The sequence below is a fragment of the Schistocerca americana genome, chromosome 2 (assembly GCF_021461395.2).
Source record: "Schistocerca americana isolate TAMUIC-IGC-003095 chromosome 2, iqSchAmer2.1, whole genome shotgun sequence".
NCBI classification, from domain to species: Eukaryota; Metazoa; Arthropoda; class Insecta; order Orthoptera; family Acrididae; genus Schistocerca; species Schistocerca americana.
In genome coordinates this window covers 720,759,828-720,775,869 of record NC_060120.1, presented here as the reverse complement: position 1 = coordinate 720,775,869, position 16,042 = coordinate 720,759,828, and the positions used below count along the sequence as shown (strand labels likewise).

At 40.1% G+C, this 16,042-nt stretch overlaps 1 protein-coding gene across 2 annotated transcripts in view; it reads right to left on the bottom strand.

The window, feature by feature from the left end:
- The window catches only part of LOC124595871 (organic cation transporter protein-like), a 321,547-nt gene that overhangs the window by 41,670 nt on the left and 263,835 nt on the right, over positions 1-16,042 (bottom strand). The window lies entirely within an intron of this gene.

Genomic DNA, 16,042 nt, shown 5'->3' with positions numbered 1-16,042 from the left:
TAAACAATTGCACTAAGAACACTCAAACAAATTTTCAACTTGACTACAACACTTATATCAACGCTAAATAAGCCACTTGCTGCTACTTGCGCAGTGCTGACACACTGCTTGGCGGCAGAAGGCTAACTGCACATAAAAGAATAACTAGTACTGTGTGTGGGTTTCACACATTTATACTTTCCAGGCATATCTATAACCATCTGACAATGTTAACCACAGCTACACAGTACATTTATTCACTTATGGAAATTGTTATCCACAACTCATCTGTGTTTGAGAGTAACAGCTGCTCACAAGTACAACGCTAGAAGGAAAAGATATCTGCATTACAAATTAAATCTAACTGTCACACCTGTCTACAAGAAGAGCAGCAAAAATGATCGACAAAACTACTGTCCAACATCCTTGAAATCCATTTCTTGTACAATCTTAGAACATATTCTGAGCTCAGACATAATAATTATCTCAAACAGAATGAACTCTTCCATGCCACCCAACACAAATTTCAAAACTATGGATCATATGAAACTAGACTTGCACTTTTCTCACATGACAAACTGAAAACCATGGATCAAGGCAGTCAAAACCACGGATCAAGGCAGTCACATAGATGCCATAGTTCTCAAATTCTGAAATGCATTTGACTCAGTACTACACCTATGCTTATTATCAAAAGCACAATGATTTGGGTTATCAGGTGATATTTGTGACTTTACTGAGGAGTTTTTGGTAGGGAGGATGCAGCATGTTATCTTGGATGGAGAAAGAACTTCAGGTGTACCCCATGGGAGTTCGTTGGGTCCCTTGTTGTTCATGTTGTACATTAATGACCTTTTGGGCAATATTAGTAGTAACCATAGACTTTTTGCAGATGATGCCATTATCTACAATGAAGTACAGTCTGAATGAAGCTGCACAAATATTCAGTCAGACCTTGATAAGATTTCAAAGTGGTGCAAATTTTGGATTCTTGCTTTGAATGTTCATAAATGTAAAATTGTGCACTTGACAACATGAAAAATTATGCTATCCTATGAATGTAATACCAGTGAGTCACAGCTCCAATCAGTAAACTCTTCAAGTACTTGAGTGTATCATCTAGTAGGGATATGAAAGAAAATGATCACATAGGCTCAGTCTTGTGTAAAGCAGGTAGCAGATTTTGGTTTATTGGTAGAATACTAGTGAAATGCAATCAGTCTACAAAGAAGATAGCTTACAAATCACTGGTGTGACCCATCCTAGAATATTGCTCAAGTGTGTGGGAGCCACGCAAGATAGGACTAGAACAGGATGTTGAACTTATACAGAGTTGGGCAACATGAAAGCTTACAGGCTTTTTTGACTCGCAGGAGAGTGTCACTGAGATGTTGAGTGAACTGAACTGGTAGACTCTTGAGAGTAGACAGGAACTACATGGAGAAACTCTACTAAAAACATTTCAGGAACTGACCTTAAATGATTTCTAGGAATAAACTACAAACCCCTACATACTGCTTGCTTAGGGATCATGAGGACAAGATAAGATTAATTACGGCTCACACAGAGGCATGCTTAACAAGAACAGGAGAAAGAGCTAATAACTAGTACTGTGGGATGTACCCTCTGCCATTCACTTCACAGTGATATGCAGGTTATAGATGCAGAGCAGATGGATACTTTACATGCTCTGAAATCCAAGATATTTAAATATCCAGCACACAGCCTGCACTTGGCACTGTCATATTTTCCTTTCTGAGGCCTTATAAAGAATATTTGCTGAGTAAGAAGTTCATGGATGATGGTGAGATCATGGATGCCATACAATGAAAGCTACAAACCACACCAAAAACAACCCCCCCCCCCCCCCCGCCGCAGTTCCCCCCATAATGACAACCTAACAAACACATCCTACCCCCATGAACCACGGACCCTGAGGTTGTTTGGGAGGCTTGTGTGCCTCAGCGATACAGGTGGCCGTACCGTAGGTGCAACCACAACGGAGGGGTATCTATTGAGAGGCCAGACAAACGTGTGGTTCCTGAAGAGGGGCAGCAGCCTTTTCAGTAGTTGCACAGGCAACAGTCTGGATGATTGACTGATCTGGCTTTGTAACAATAACCAAACGGCCTTGCTGTGCTGGCACTGCAAACGGCTGAAAGCAAGGGGAAACTACAGCCATAATGAGACCTGAGTTTCTCCTGGCGTATACAACTTTCAAATAACTTCCGGGAATTCAGCCAGATAACACTTTCAGCGACCGCCGATATTTCGGCGGGAGAACACCCCGCCATTTTCAAGGCAAACTGCAACGGACAGGCGGCGTACATGCAAATTTAATACCTCGGTTCTCAGACCCAAGCAGGAAAGATAACACACACACACTGAACACTAGTGCCACCAAAGATGGCCAAAGTCAGAGCTATCGATAGTGAGACTATGAATTCGCAGGTGAGGTAGCATTGAGTCTGTCCCTCTGTTTCTTGACAAGGGAGAGAGCCGGATTCCAAACAGAGTTTAAACAGAAACCTCCATCCCTGTTAACAAGGTTGCTCGCTAATTTAATCTCAACTGCCTCCCGAATCACACTGTCCCAATAGCTGGACGTGCATGCCAATATCTCGGTGTTATTATATAACATGGAGTGACCAGTATCCAAGCAATGTTCGGCAATAGCAGATCTATTTGGCTGCTGTAATCGTGTGTGCCGTTTATGCTCAGTACATCTGTCCTCCACGGTCCTGATAGTTTGACCAATATATGCCATGCCGCAGCTACAAGGGACACGATATACACCCGCCTTACGCAGTCAAAGATCATCCTTAACGGAACTCAAAAGTGCTCTAAGCGTGAAGGGGTACTTCGTACCTTGGTACACAGGGCACATATCGTTTCTGACGCTGAGACTTTGCCAGCTGAGCTGTCCCATCTTGAAGCTACATTTCGTCAAAATGGTTACAGTGATAGACAGATTGAACGTGCGTTGCGCTATCGACCAACTGTACATCAGGTGATTGATGATAATTCTGAGTCAACACCTAAGTCTACTGCCTTCTTGCCTTACGTAGGAAACACGTCCAATAAGATCGGTCGCATTTTACGGAAATACGATGTGAAATGTGTTTTCCGACCTCCATCTAAAATTAGAGCACTTTTGAGTTCCGTTAAGGATGATCTTGGACTGCGTAAGGCGGGTGTATATCGTGTCCCTTGTAGCTGCGGCATGGCATATATTGGTCAAACTATCAGGACCGTGGAGGACAGATGTACTGAGCATAAACGGCACACACGATTACAGCAGCCAAATAGATCTGCTATTGCCGAACATTGCTTGGATACTGGTCACTCCATGTTATATAATAACACCGAGATATTGGCATGCACGTCCAGCTATTGGGACAGTGTGATTCGGGAGGCAGTTGAGATTAAATTAGCGAGCAACCTTGTTAACAGGGATGGAGGTTTCTGTTTAAACTCTGTTTGGAATCCGGCTCTCTCCCTTGTCAAGAAACAGAGGGACAGACTCAATGCTACCTCACCTGCGAATTCATAGTCTCACTATCGATAGCTCTGACTTTGGCCATCTTTGGTGGCACTAGTGTTCAGTGTGTGTGTGTTATCTTTCCTGCTTGGGTCTGAGAACTGAGGTATTAAATTTGCATGTACGCCGCCTGTCCGTTGCAGTTTGCCTTGAAAATGGCGGGGTGTTCTCCCGCCGAAATATCGGCGGTCGCTGAAAGTGTTACCTGGCTGAATTCCCGGAAGTTATTTGAAAATACAGCCATAATTTTTCCCGAGGGCATGCGGCTTTATTGTATGGTTAAATGATGATGGTGTCCCCTTGGGTAAAATATTACAGAGGTAAAATAGCCACCCATTTGGATCTCCGGGTGGGGACTACTCAAGAGGACATCGTTATCAGGAGAAAGAAAACTGGCGTTCTACGGATCGGAGCGAGGAATGTTAGATCCCTTAATCGGGAAGGTAGGTTAGAAAATTTAAAAAGGGAAACGTATAGGTTAAAGTTAGATATAGTGGGAATTAGTGAAGTTCGGTGGCAGGAGGAACAAGACTTTTGGTCAGGTGAATACAGGGTTATAAATACAAAATCAAATAGGGGTAATGCAGGAGTAGGTTTAATAATGAATAAAAAATAGGAGTACGGGTAAGTACTACCAACAGCATATTGAATGCATTATTGTGGCCAAGATAGACACGAAGCCCATGCCTACTACAGTAGTACAAGTTTATATGCAACTAGCTCTGCAGATGATGAAGAAATTGATTAAATGTATGATGAGATAAAAGAAATTATTCAGATAGTGAAGGGAGACGAAAATCTAATAGTCATGGGTGACTGGAATTCGAGAGTAGGAAAAGGGAGAGAAGGAAACATAGTGGGTGAATATGGATTGGGGGAGAGAAATGATAGAGGAAGCCATCTGGTAGAATTTTGCACAGAGCATAACTTAATCATAGCTAACACTTGGTTTAAGAATCATGAAAGAAGGTTGTATACATGGAAGAGCCCTGGAGATACTAAAAGGTATCAGATAGATTATATAATGGTAAGACAGAGATTTAGGAACCAGGTTTTAAATTGTAAGACATTTCCAGGGGCTGCTGTGGACTCTGACTACAATCTATTGGTTATGAACTGTAGATTAAAACTGAAGAAACTGCAAAATGGTGGGAATTTAAGGAGATGGGACCTGGATAAACTGACTAAACCAGAGGTTGTACAAAGTTTCAGGGAGAGCATAAGGGAACAATTTACAGGAATAGGGGAAAGAAATACAGTAGAAGAAGAATGGGTAGCTCTGAGGGACGAAGTAGTGAAGGCAGCAGAGGATCAAGTTGGTAAAAAGATGAGGGCTAGTAGAAAACCATGGGTAACAGCAGAAATATTGAATTTAATTGATGAAATGAGAAAACACAAAAATGCAGTAAATGAAGCAGGCAAAAAGGAATACAAACGTCTCAAAAATGAGATCGACAGGAAGTGCAAAATGGCTAAGCAGGGATTGCTAGAGGACAAATGTAAGGATGTAGAGGCTTATCTCACTAGGGGTAAGATAGATACTGCCTACAGGAAAATTAAAGAGACCTTTGGAGAAATGAGAGCCACTTGTATGAATATCAAGAGCTCAGATGGAAACCCAGTTCTAAGCAAAGAAGGGAAAGCAGAAAGGTGGAAGGAATATATAGAGCGTCTATACAAGGGTGATGTACTTGAGGACAATATTATGGAAATGGAAGAGGAGGTAGATGAAGACGAAATGGGAGATACGATACTGCGTGAAGAGTTTGACAGAGCACTGAAAGACCTGAGTCGAAACAAGGCCCCGGGAGTAGACAACATTCCATTGGAGCTACTGACGGCTTTAGGAGAGCCAGTCCTGACAAAACTCTACCATCTGGTGAGCAAGATGTATGAGACAGGCGAAATACCCTCAGACTTCAAGAAGAATATAATAATTCTAATCCCAAAGAAAGCAGGTGTTGGCAGATGTGAAAATTACCGAACAATCAGTTTAATAAGCCACAGCTGCAAAATACTAACGCAAATTCTTTACAGACAAATGGAAAAACTGGTAGAAGCCAACCTCGGCGAAGATCAGTTTGGATTCCGCAGAAATGTTGGAACATGTGAGGCAATACTGACCCTACGACTTATCTTAGAAAATAGATTAAGGAAAGGCAAACCTACATTCCTAGCATTTGTAGACTTAGAGAAAGCTTTTGACAATGTTGACTGGAATATTCTCTTTCAAATTCTGAAGGTGGCAGGGGTAAAATACAGGAAGCGAAAGGCTATTTACAATTTGTACAGAAACCAGATGGCAGTTATAAGAGTCGAGGGGCATGAAAGGGAAGCAGCGGTTGGGAAGGGAGTGAGACAGGGTTGTAGCCTGTCCCCGATGTTATTCAATGTGTATATTGAGCAAGCAGTAAAGGAAACAAAAGAAAAATTTGGAGTAGGTATTAAAGTCCATGGAGAAGAAATAAAAATGTTGAGGTTCGCCGATGACATTGTAATTCTGTCAGAGACAGCAAAGGACTTGGAAGAGCAGTTGAACGGAATGGACAGCATCTTGAAAGGAGGATATAAGATGAACATCAACAAAAGCAAAACGAGGATAATGGAGTGTAGTCGAATTAAGTCGGGTGATGCTGAGGGAATTAGATTAGGAAATGAGACACTTAAAGTAGTAAAGGAGTTTTGCTATCTGAGGAGCAAAATAACTGATGATGGTCGAAGTAGAGAGGATATAAAATGTAGACTGGCAATGGCAAGGAAAGCGTTTCTGAAGAAGAGAAATTTGTTAACATCGAGTATAGATTTAAGTGTCAGGAAGTCGTTTCTGAAAGTATTTGTATGGAGTGTAGCCATGTATGGAAGTGAAACATGGATGATAAATAGTTTGGATAAGAAGAGAATAGAAGATGAAGATTAGATGGGTAGATCACACAACTAATGAGGAGGTATTGAATAGAATTGGGGAGAAGTGGAATTTGTGGCACAACTTGACAAGAAGAAGGGACTGCTTGGTAGGACATGTTCTGAGGCATCAAGGGATCACAAATTTAGCATTGGAGGGGAGCGTGGAGGGTAAAAATCGTAGAGGGAGACCAAGAGATGAATACACTAAGCAGATCCAGAAGGATGTAGGTTGCAGTAAGTACTGGGAGATGAAGAAGCTTGCACAGGATAGAGTAGCATGGAGAGCTGCATTAAACCAGTCTCAGGACTGAAGACAACAACAACAACAACAACAACAACAAACACATTTACATTTGTTACTTCCCCTGTAGAACAAAAGCTATATAATTAAATTTGTATTATTTCATGATTTACCATCTCAATGTGTTTAGCATAATCATGTGTTTTGCAATATTGTGGCAACATAGTCTAATTGTTTTTTCTGATTAAATAATTTTGAGTCATCCTGTGAGAAACCTATTCACTAACACCAACATGAAAACCCTTCCCTAATTCTACATCTGCATCCTTACTCCTAACACCACTTGCATTCCTTCATTGTGACCTTTTTTCTTGTACACACTCCTTTAGATATCTTATAAAATACCTTTTAAAAACTTATGTGCAGTACAGGTAAAGAAATTAGTGCACCTTGAAAGATATATATAAAACTGTAGGCTCCTGTGACTGGCTAGATGAGGTAAGTCTCAGTATTATCTTTTTTATGTCTTTATTTCAGTCTTCTATGATGGCCTGTTTGCTTGATAAACAAGGTCTTGATTTTTATTTACAGGTTTTGCTGGTGTGTATTCAGCTTTAGTTGCTTCCACAGAGAGTAACCTCCCCCCCACCCCCCCTTGAGATCATAGTGTCATAACGTGCATTTTATACACTTTTTTATTTCTCTCAGAATTATCATCAGCAGCAAATGGTATTTATTTTATTCTTTATCAACCCACACTTTTTAAATGTATTTTCATCACTATGGTCTCATGATCATTTATATCCTCAGTGATGTCAGGATTCCGTCTTATGTGACTCAGCTTTATTGTAAACTTCTTAATGGAAGATTTTCTGAAATCAAACACTCTTGTTATTCCAAAAATGTTTGTTTTCTAAGACTTGGTCACTTCTTTGTGAGTACATAAATGTGCCCCTAACAACCTGAAGATTCATACAAGTACAAGATTTCTTCAATTTTTTTCAGTCCAATACTCTCTGACTACAGTGTCATTCCATTTCCTCTCCTTCCAACTCTCCTTTAGACCATCATTGGTGATGTTATCATCCAAATGCCTTTTTTTTTGTCAGTGACTATGGATGTGAATGGATATGTCTGTCTTCCAGGATTAAGTGACTGTGATTCTCTATTTGTGTCTTGTTTGCTTTTATTACTTTGTCTGTGTCAGTTAATTTGTTATTAGTGAATAGATAAAAGAGTTTGTATAGTTAATTGTGGTGTTTCTATTAAATGTAAACAAATGAAAAACAACAAAAAACTGAAAAACAAAACAAAAAACTGAAAAAAAACAACAAATGCAAACAACTGAAAAGGTTAGTCATCAGCCAAGTCTGATTCCACAGTCAGCTATGTGGTGATGCTACAGTTGCTGTGTGAAACAACATCAAAGCAATAATGGGGCATTCAGGTGCATGATATCGAATCAGCAAAATGGTTGGCAGAGAACCATCACCACTACAACATTAATTCAGTTGGAGTCTCGCTGTATAGTGCATTAAACTTCATCAAATCAGTGGTACCAACTAACTGCACTGTACTTGTTAAAGGTACTGAAAAAGTGAAATGGGTAAGAGAGTTCTTACCTGACTGCCTAATAACTAATGTGGAGGAGAAAGGCTGCCCTTCACTACATGCTCTACGTAAGCTGAATGGTATTGGCAGGTACCAACCAGTAACTGCGAAATTGAATACAAATCTGCTGGTGAAGTGGTACCTGCCCCCCTTATGTACTAAAATTCGAGTACAGCCGGTTAAAACAACTCCTGTTATCAACACGTGTCGGGCAACCTTTTGCTGGCGTGGGTGCTTGCCCAGATAATTGTCCTAAAAGGACAAATTACCTCAGCGGGACAGGGACCGCCGCCATCGCGACCTTGGGACCCCGCGGGGCCCCTTTTTTTTTTATCAGTTGCTGACCCTCATGAATCGAAACATGACTGCGTCGCGTCATTTCATGATTCGAGGGTCAGCAACTGCTGGGTGGTTACAATTGATGTCACCAATAATCTGTCACTCCTGACAACACCATCTCTACAGAAAAATCAGTTCTCATAAAAAAGTACAGTTCTTGAAACAGGTGATACAGTTATTATGCACTGTTCTCACATCATAGGTGCAAATGTCTGCGTTTTCATTAAACATGTTGGCATGATCGATTAATACAAGAAGGCAACAATGAAGAGGACCTTCAATGGCCTTGCCTCACTGAATACATTGATTCCCAACAGATCACTGATTTTAAGCGACACTGTGAGTAACTGGTACTTGGATGATGACCGTCCAGGTATGTCACACACTGTTGGCAGTTTTCCCTTTGCCTTTCCAGCAAAAGGGACGAGGAGTGGTGGCATAAGGTTTCTGATCACCAGACTTTATTCTGGTGTCCTGTATTGAATAGGCTAGTTTTCTATGTTTAAAAAATGGTTCAGATTGGTACTATTCTGATTGATTATAACATTTAAATAGCATTTACAGTCAATACTCTCAATAAATATCTGTTACTTTAATGTAATTAAAACCTAAAAATCATTAAATATCAAGATCTGGTCATATGATTGAAAATGCTCTGTTATTGGCTGAGCTATGGTGACATTGTAGACTAGGAGTAAGATGAAGCTATACGTGTGCTATAGGAGTATTAGCCAAATTTATGAGGTTTTTTCATACATTTTCTGCAAATAGTTTAGCTGCTATGAAACTTCCTGGCAGATTAAAACTATGTGCCAGACTGAGACTCAAACTTGGGACCCTTGTCTTTTGTGGGCAAGTGCTCTACCGATTGAGCTACCCAGGCACGACTCACAACCCATCCTCACAGCTCCAATTCTGCCAAGAGTGCTAGTTCTGCTAGGTTCACAGGAGGGCTTCTGTGAAGTTTGGAAGGTGGGAGACAAGGTACTGGCAGAATTGAAGATGTGAGGATGGGTTGTGAGTCATGCTTGGGTAGCTCAGTCAGCAGAGCAATTGCCCGCAAAAGGCAAAGGTCCTGAGTTCTTGGTCTAGTACACAGTTTTAATCTGCCAAGAAGTTTCATATCAGGGCACACTCTGCTGCAGAGTGAAAATTTCATTCTGGAGTTTAGCTATTTCATGATCAAAAGTGCAATTACAAATTTTACATAACAACAGAAAGGAATTTTGTGAACGGTGATAGTGGGAGCCTCACAAAAATTGATGAGTTTATGCTCCATCCATTTAGAGCAGTGATATGTGCAACAATGCACATTTATTTCCCTGGTCCCAGCAATATCATTAAACTCGCTCAAAACTAAGAAATTGTAGAACTTCTGCAAATACGTCCATATATTATAACTAGATAATTGATTATCAGTCATGAGCTATGACCCAATACATAATAAAATTATGGTTGGAAAACTTAATGCTGATTTCCTTTCTAGAAAGCACTCAGCAGAGCTATTGCATCCAGCTGGTGTTCAGTAGTACAATGGATAGTGCATCCAGCAGCAGATTAAGTGGTCAAATGTTCAAATTCTCGAATGATCAATACATTTTAAAATTGTTACACGAAATACAAAAATAGTTTTAGCAATAACTGATTGTAGTAGTTGTTTTGATCATGGGAGCTTCACATTAGTCTAGTCTGAGAAATGGACAACAGAGGATAAACGCATTTACTTTGTGAATGAGCAATTCACTTTTTGGAAAGCATTTCTAGTAGTGAAGATATCATCCTATGCTCACAGTACAACGAAGTGAAGGACAATGAGGTTATACAGAGAGATATAAAGCATGTACAACATGCAGGTGACACATGTTGGGCTGTAATGTTTGTTGGTGTAAACTAATGTTAGTGTCTGAAGCAGACTTACTTCATCTTTATGTAAGATTATAAAACTGCTGAATTTTAAACATTAAGGATCCTAGATGGATAGTATTTAGATAAAAACATTTTTTCTAATAAAGTAAAAAGTTTGTTGTCAAATTAACTAGAAAATATCTTTTTAAACATGATATGTGTTAACAGTGACTGAAAATGTAAGTGCATGTAGACAGCAGGGAGAACAACAATATTCTGTTTCTGATTGGTGTGGCGAAGTTTTATAATTGTGACTTGGTTTTCATATGAGAGGACTGTCAAGTCATTCCACAAGTAAGTTAAATGCCCTATTAGTTTAGATTCGACTCAGCAATCTATGAAAATCATCTTACAAAATTCGATGGTCTACCGCTCTAACAGCTGAGCTGCCGAATAATTCAGGTTTTGTTGGGTGAAACGACAATTTTCACTGTTGTTGTTGTTGTGGTCTTCAGTCCTGAGACTGGTTTGATGCAGCTTTCCATGCTACTATATCCTGTGCAAGCTTCTTCATCTCCCAGTAACTACTGCAACCTACATCCTTCTGAATCTGCTTAGTGTATTCATCTCTTGGTCTCCCTCTACGATTTTTACCCTCCACGCTGCCCTCCAATACTAAATTGGTGATCCCTTGAAGACTCAGAACATGTCCTACCAACTGATCCCTTCTTCTGGTCAAGTTGTGCCACAAACTTCTCTTCTCCCCAATCCTATTCAATACTTCCTCATTAGTTATGTGATCTACCCATCTAATCTTCAGCATTCTTCTGTAGCACCACATTTTGAAAGCTTCTATTCTCTTCCTGTCCAAACTATTTATTGTCCATGTTTCACTTCCATACATGGCTACACTCCATACAAATACTTTCAGAAATGACTTCCTGACACTTAAATCTATACTCGATGTTAACAAATTTCTCTTCTTCAGAAACGCTTTCCTTGCCATTGCCAGTCTACATTTTATATCCTCTCTACTTCGACCATCATCAGTTATTTTACTCCCTAAATAGCAAAACTCCTTTACTACTTTAAGTGTCTCATTTCCTAATCTAATTCCCTCAGCATCACCCGACTTAATTCGGGTACATTCCATTATCCTCGTTTTGCTTTTGTTGATGTTCATCTTATATCCTCCTTTCAAGACGCTATCCATTTCATTCAACTGCTCTTCCAAGTCCTTTGCTGTCTCTGACAGAATTACAATGTCATCGGCGAATCTCAAAGTTTTTATTTCTTCTCCATGGATTTTAATACCTACCCCGAATTTTTCTTTTGTTTCCTTTACTGCTTGCTCAATACACAGATTGAAAAACATCGGGGAGAGGCTACAACCCTGTCTTTCCCCTTCCCAACAACTGCTTCCCTTTCATGTCCCTCGACTCTTATAACTGCCATCTGGTTTCTGAACAAATTGTAAATAGCCTTTCGCTCCCTGTATTTTACCCCTGTCACCTCTAGAATTTGAAAGAGAGTATTCCAGTCAACATCGTCAAAAGCTTTCTCTAAGTCTACAAATGCTAGAAACGTAGGTTTGCCTTTCCTTAATCTTTCTTCTAAGATAAGTCGTAAGGTCAGTATTGCCTCACGTGTTCCAGTATTTCTACGGAACCCAAACTGATCTTCCCCGAGGTCGGCTTCTGCTAGTTTTTCCATTCGTCTGTAAAGAATTCGTGTTAGTATTTTGCAGCTGTGGTTTATTAAACTGATTGTTCGGTAATTTTCACGTCTGTCAGCACCTGCTTTCTTTGGGATTGGAATTATTATATTCTTCTTGAAGTCTGAGGGTATTTCGCCTGTTTCATACATCTTGCTCACCAGATGGTAGAGTTTTGTCAGGACTGGCTCTCCCAAGGCAGCCAGTAGTTCCAATGGAATGTTGTCTACTCTGGCGGCCTTGTTTCGACTCAGGTCTTTCAGTGCTCTGTCAAACTCTTCACGCAGTATCGTATCTCCCATTTCATCTTCATCTACCTCCTCTTCCATTTCCATAATATTGTCCTCAAGTACATCGCCCTTGTATAGACCCTCTATATACTCCTTCCACCTTTCTGCTTTCCCTTCTTTGCACCGAGCGAGGTGGCGCAGTGGTTAGCACACTGGACTCGCATTCGGGAGGACGAAGGTTCAATCCCGTCTCCGGCCATCCTGATTTAGGTTTTCCGTGATTTCCCTAAATCGTTTCAGGCAAATGCCGAGATGGTTCCTTTGAAAGGGCATGGCCGATTTCCTTCCCAATCCTTCCCTAACCCGAGCTTGCGCTCCGTCTCTAATGACCTCGTTGTCGACGGGACGTTAAACACTGACCACCACCACCACCACCTTCTTTGCTTAGAACTGGGTTTCCGCCTGAGCTCTTGATGTTCATACAAGTGGTTCTGTTATCTCCAAAGGTCTTTTTAATTTTCCTGTAGGCAGTATCTATCTAACCCCTAGTGAGATAAGCCTCTACATCCTTACATTTGTCCTCTAGCCATCCCTGCTTAGCCATTTTGCACTTCCTGTCGATCTCATTTTTGAGACGTTTGTATTCCTTTTTGCCTGCTTCAGTTATTGCATTTTTATATTTTCTCCTTTCATCAATTAAATTCAATATTTCTTCTGTTACCCAAAGATTTCTACTAGCCCTTTCTTTCCCCCATTCCTGTCAATTGTTCCCTTATGCTCGCCCTGAAACGCTGTACAACCTCTGGTTCTTTCAGTTTATCCAGGTCCCATCTCCTTAAATTCCCACCATTTTGCAGTTTCTTCAGTTTTAATCTACAGTTCATAACCAATAGATTGTAGTCAGAGTCCACAGCAGCCCCTGGAAATGTCTTACAATTTAAAACCTGGTTCCTAAATCTCTGTCTTACCATTATATAATCTATCTGATACCTTTTAGTATCTCCAGGGCTCTTCCATGTATACAACCTTCTTTCATGAGTCTTAAACCAAGTGTTAGCTATGATTAAGTTATGCTCTGTGCAAAATTCTACCAGATGGCTTCCTCTGTCATTTCTCTCCCCCAATCCATATTCACCCACTATGTTTCCTTTTCTCCCTTTTCCTACTCTCGAATTCCAGTCACCCATGACTACTAAATTTTCGTCTCCCTTCACTACCTGAATAATTTCTTTTATCTCATTTACATTTAATCAATTTCTTCATCATCTGCAGAGCTAGTTGCATATAAACTTGTACTACTGTGGTAGGCATGGGCTTCGTGTCTATCTTGGTCACAATAATGCGTTCACTATGCTGTTTGTAGTAGCTTACCCGCATTCCTATTTTCCTATTCATTGTTAAACCTACTCCTGCATTACCCCTATTTGATTTTTTATTTATAACCCCGTATTCATCTGACCAGAAGTCTTGTTCCTCCTGCTACCGTGCTTCACTAATTCCCACTATATCTAACTTTAACCTATCCATTTCCCTTTTTAAATTTTCTAACCTACCTGCTCGATTAAGTGATCTGACATTCCACGCTCCGATCCATAGAACGCCAGTTTTCTTTCTCCTGATAACGACATCCTCTTGAGTAGTTCCCGCCCGAAGATCCAAATGGGGGACTATTTTACCTCCGGAATATTTTACCCAAGAGGACGCCATCATCATTTAATCATACAGTAAAGCTACATGCCCTCGGGAAAAATTATGGCTGTAGTTTCCGCTTGCTTTCAGCCGTTCGCAGTACCAGCACGGCAAGGCCGTTTTGGTTATTGTTACAAGGCCAGATCAGTCAATCATCCGGACTGTTGCCCTTGCAACTACTGAAAAGGCTGCTGCCCCTCTTCAGGAACCACTCGTTTGTCTGGCCTCTCAACAGATACCCCTCCATTGTGGTTGCACCTACGGTACAGCTATCTGTATCGCTGAGGCACACAAGCCTCCCCACCAACGGCAAGGTCCATGGTTCATGGGGGGGGAATTTTCACTAGGAGTTGAATTTCAGTGACTGACACTATCCTTTGTTGTAACAGTGGAAGAGCAAATGTCAGGTACAAATTAATGTTAATTTCACAGTGCAGCACATTTTTAATTAAGTTAGTGAACTCGTCCGTCAATGTGATGGCAATTTTCCAGTACAGTGCAACTACATTTTATGCATCTTCTAATTCTCTGGAACACTCTAAAACAACTTTTCAGGAGTTTTTATTCATTTATTTGTAAAGTATGGTACTGCAAATATTTGTAACACAAAATGTGACTTCCAAAACAAGACATCACAGTAAATTAGCATTGTGACAGGAAAAACAGCGAGCTAGCCAGTGACATCACAGGTATCACATGACTCGAATCAAGCATTTTAGTGGGCTTTCAAATAATTTTGATTTCATTTGCATTTTTATAAAAGAATACTGAAATTCAAGAAGACAAAAGCATATTAGGAGCATAAAATTACGGAATTAATCATTCAAGATTATTTCCAGAAAACAGTCAAATACCCTATTCCAAACTTCTCCACAGTGTCTCATGGAATGAAGGCATTTGAGACTTTTGAAGTGCATGCACACGCATGCTCATGAAGTCTTCTGTTGAAACCAGACAGAAATATTGGTTCCCTGTTATATACTTGTAGGACTGGATGCTTTTTGTCATTTGTGCTACAGTGCCTAATAGAATAAACACTCTGATGAAGATCCTGGATCACTGGAATGAGTCTAATTGATTTGAAAACCATCAGAACTCTAAACAAATATTAAGTACTAAACAGATTCCACAATACCTCCAGTATTTTCAAGCATTTAATGGATAAAAGAGCTGAAGATAATGGAAACAGTACAGAAGTTAGATGCTTATTGCAACAGGTGGAAAAACAAAAGACAGTAAGTTTGTAGAATATGAGAAAAAGATGATCAAGACAATATATATTGAAACACCTGAATGTATCGTATAGGCTGATAGTCTGCTAATCAGTAGATTGTCGTACAGAAGAAAATGCACATACCAATAGCGCACTGCTAATTTCCATTAAAAATATCTAGAAAACAAAAGTTCATATATGATCATGTATATGTGATATTAACTTGAGTGAAACGAGGGATTGTTTGCTTGGACACATCCTGAGAAATCAAGGAAACATCAGTTTGGTAATGGAAAGAAGTTTGAGGGTAAAAATTGTAGTAGATGGAGAGCAAGTTTTGATTACAGGTTCAAATGGATGTAGGTTGCAGTATTTATGCAGAGATGAAGAGGCTTGCACAAGACAGACTACTGTGGAGAGCTGGATCAGATCAAGTGTTCAGACTGTAGATAACAACAACAACAACAACAACATATGTCATATTGAAGTAAATTGATAAGACCTGATGTGTACAGATTTTGTATTAGGAAAGTAAGGAATAAGATGATACTGTATGAGTTGTTCTATCTTTGTTACTCTAAGTTAACAGATAACATTTTAAGAGGCAGCAGGAGAACACACATAGGGAGGTATTAAAGTTTACAAGCTTCCAGAGCCAGTGGCTCCTTCTTCTGGAAGAAGGTCTGAAGTGGAAGGAAGATGGATGAAGGAAAAGGATTGGTGAGGTTTAGGAAAA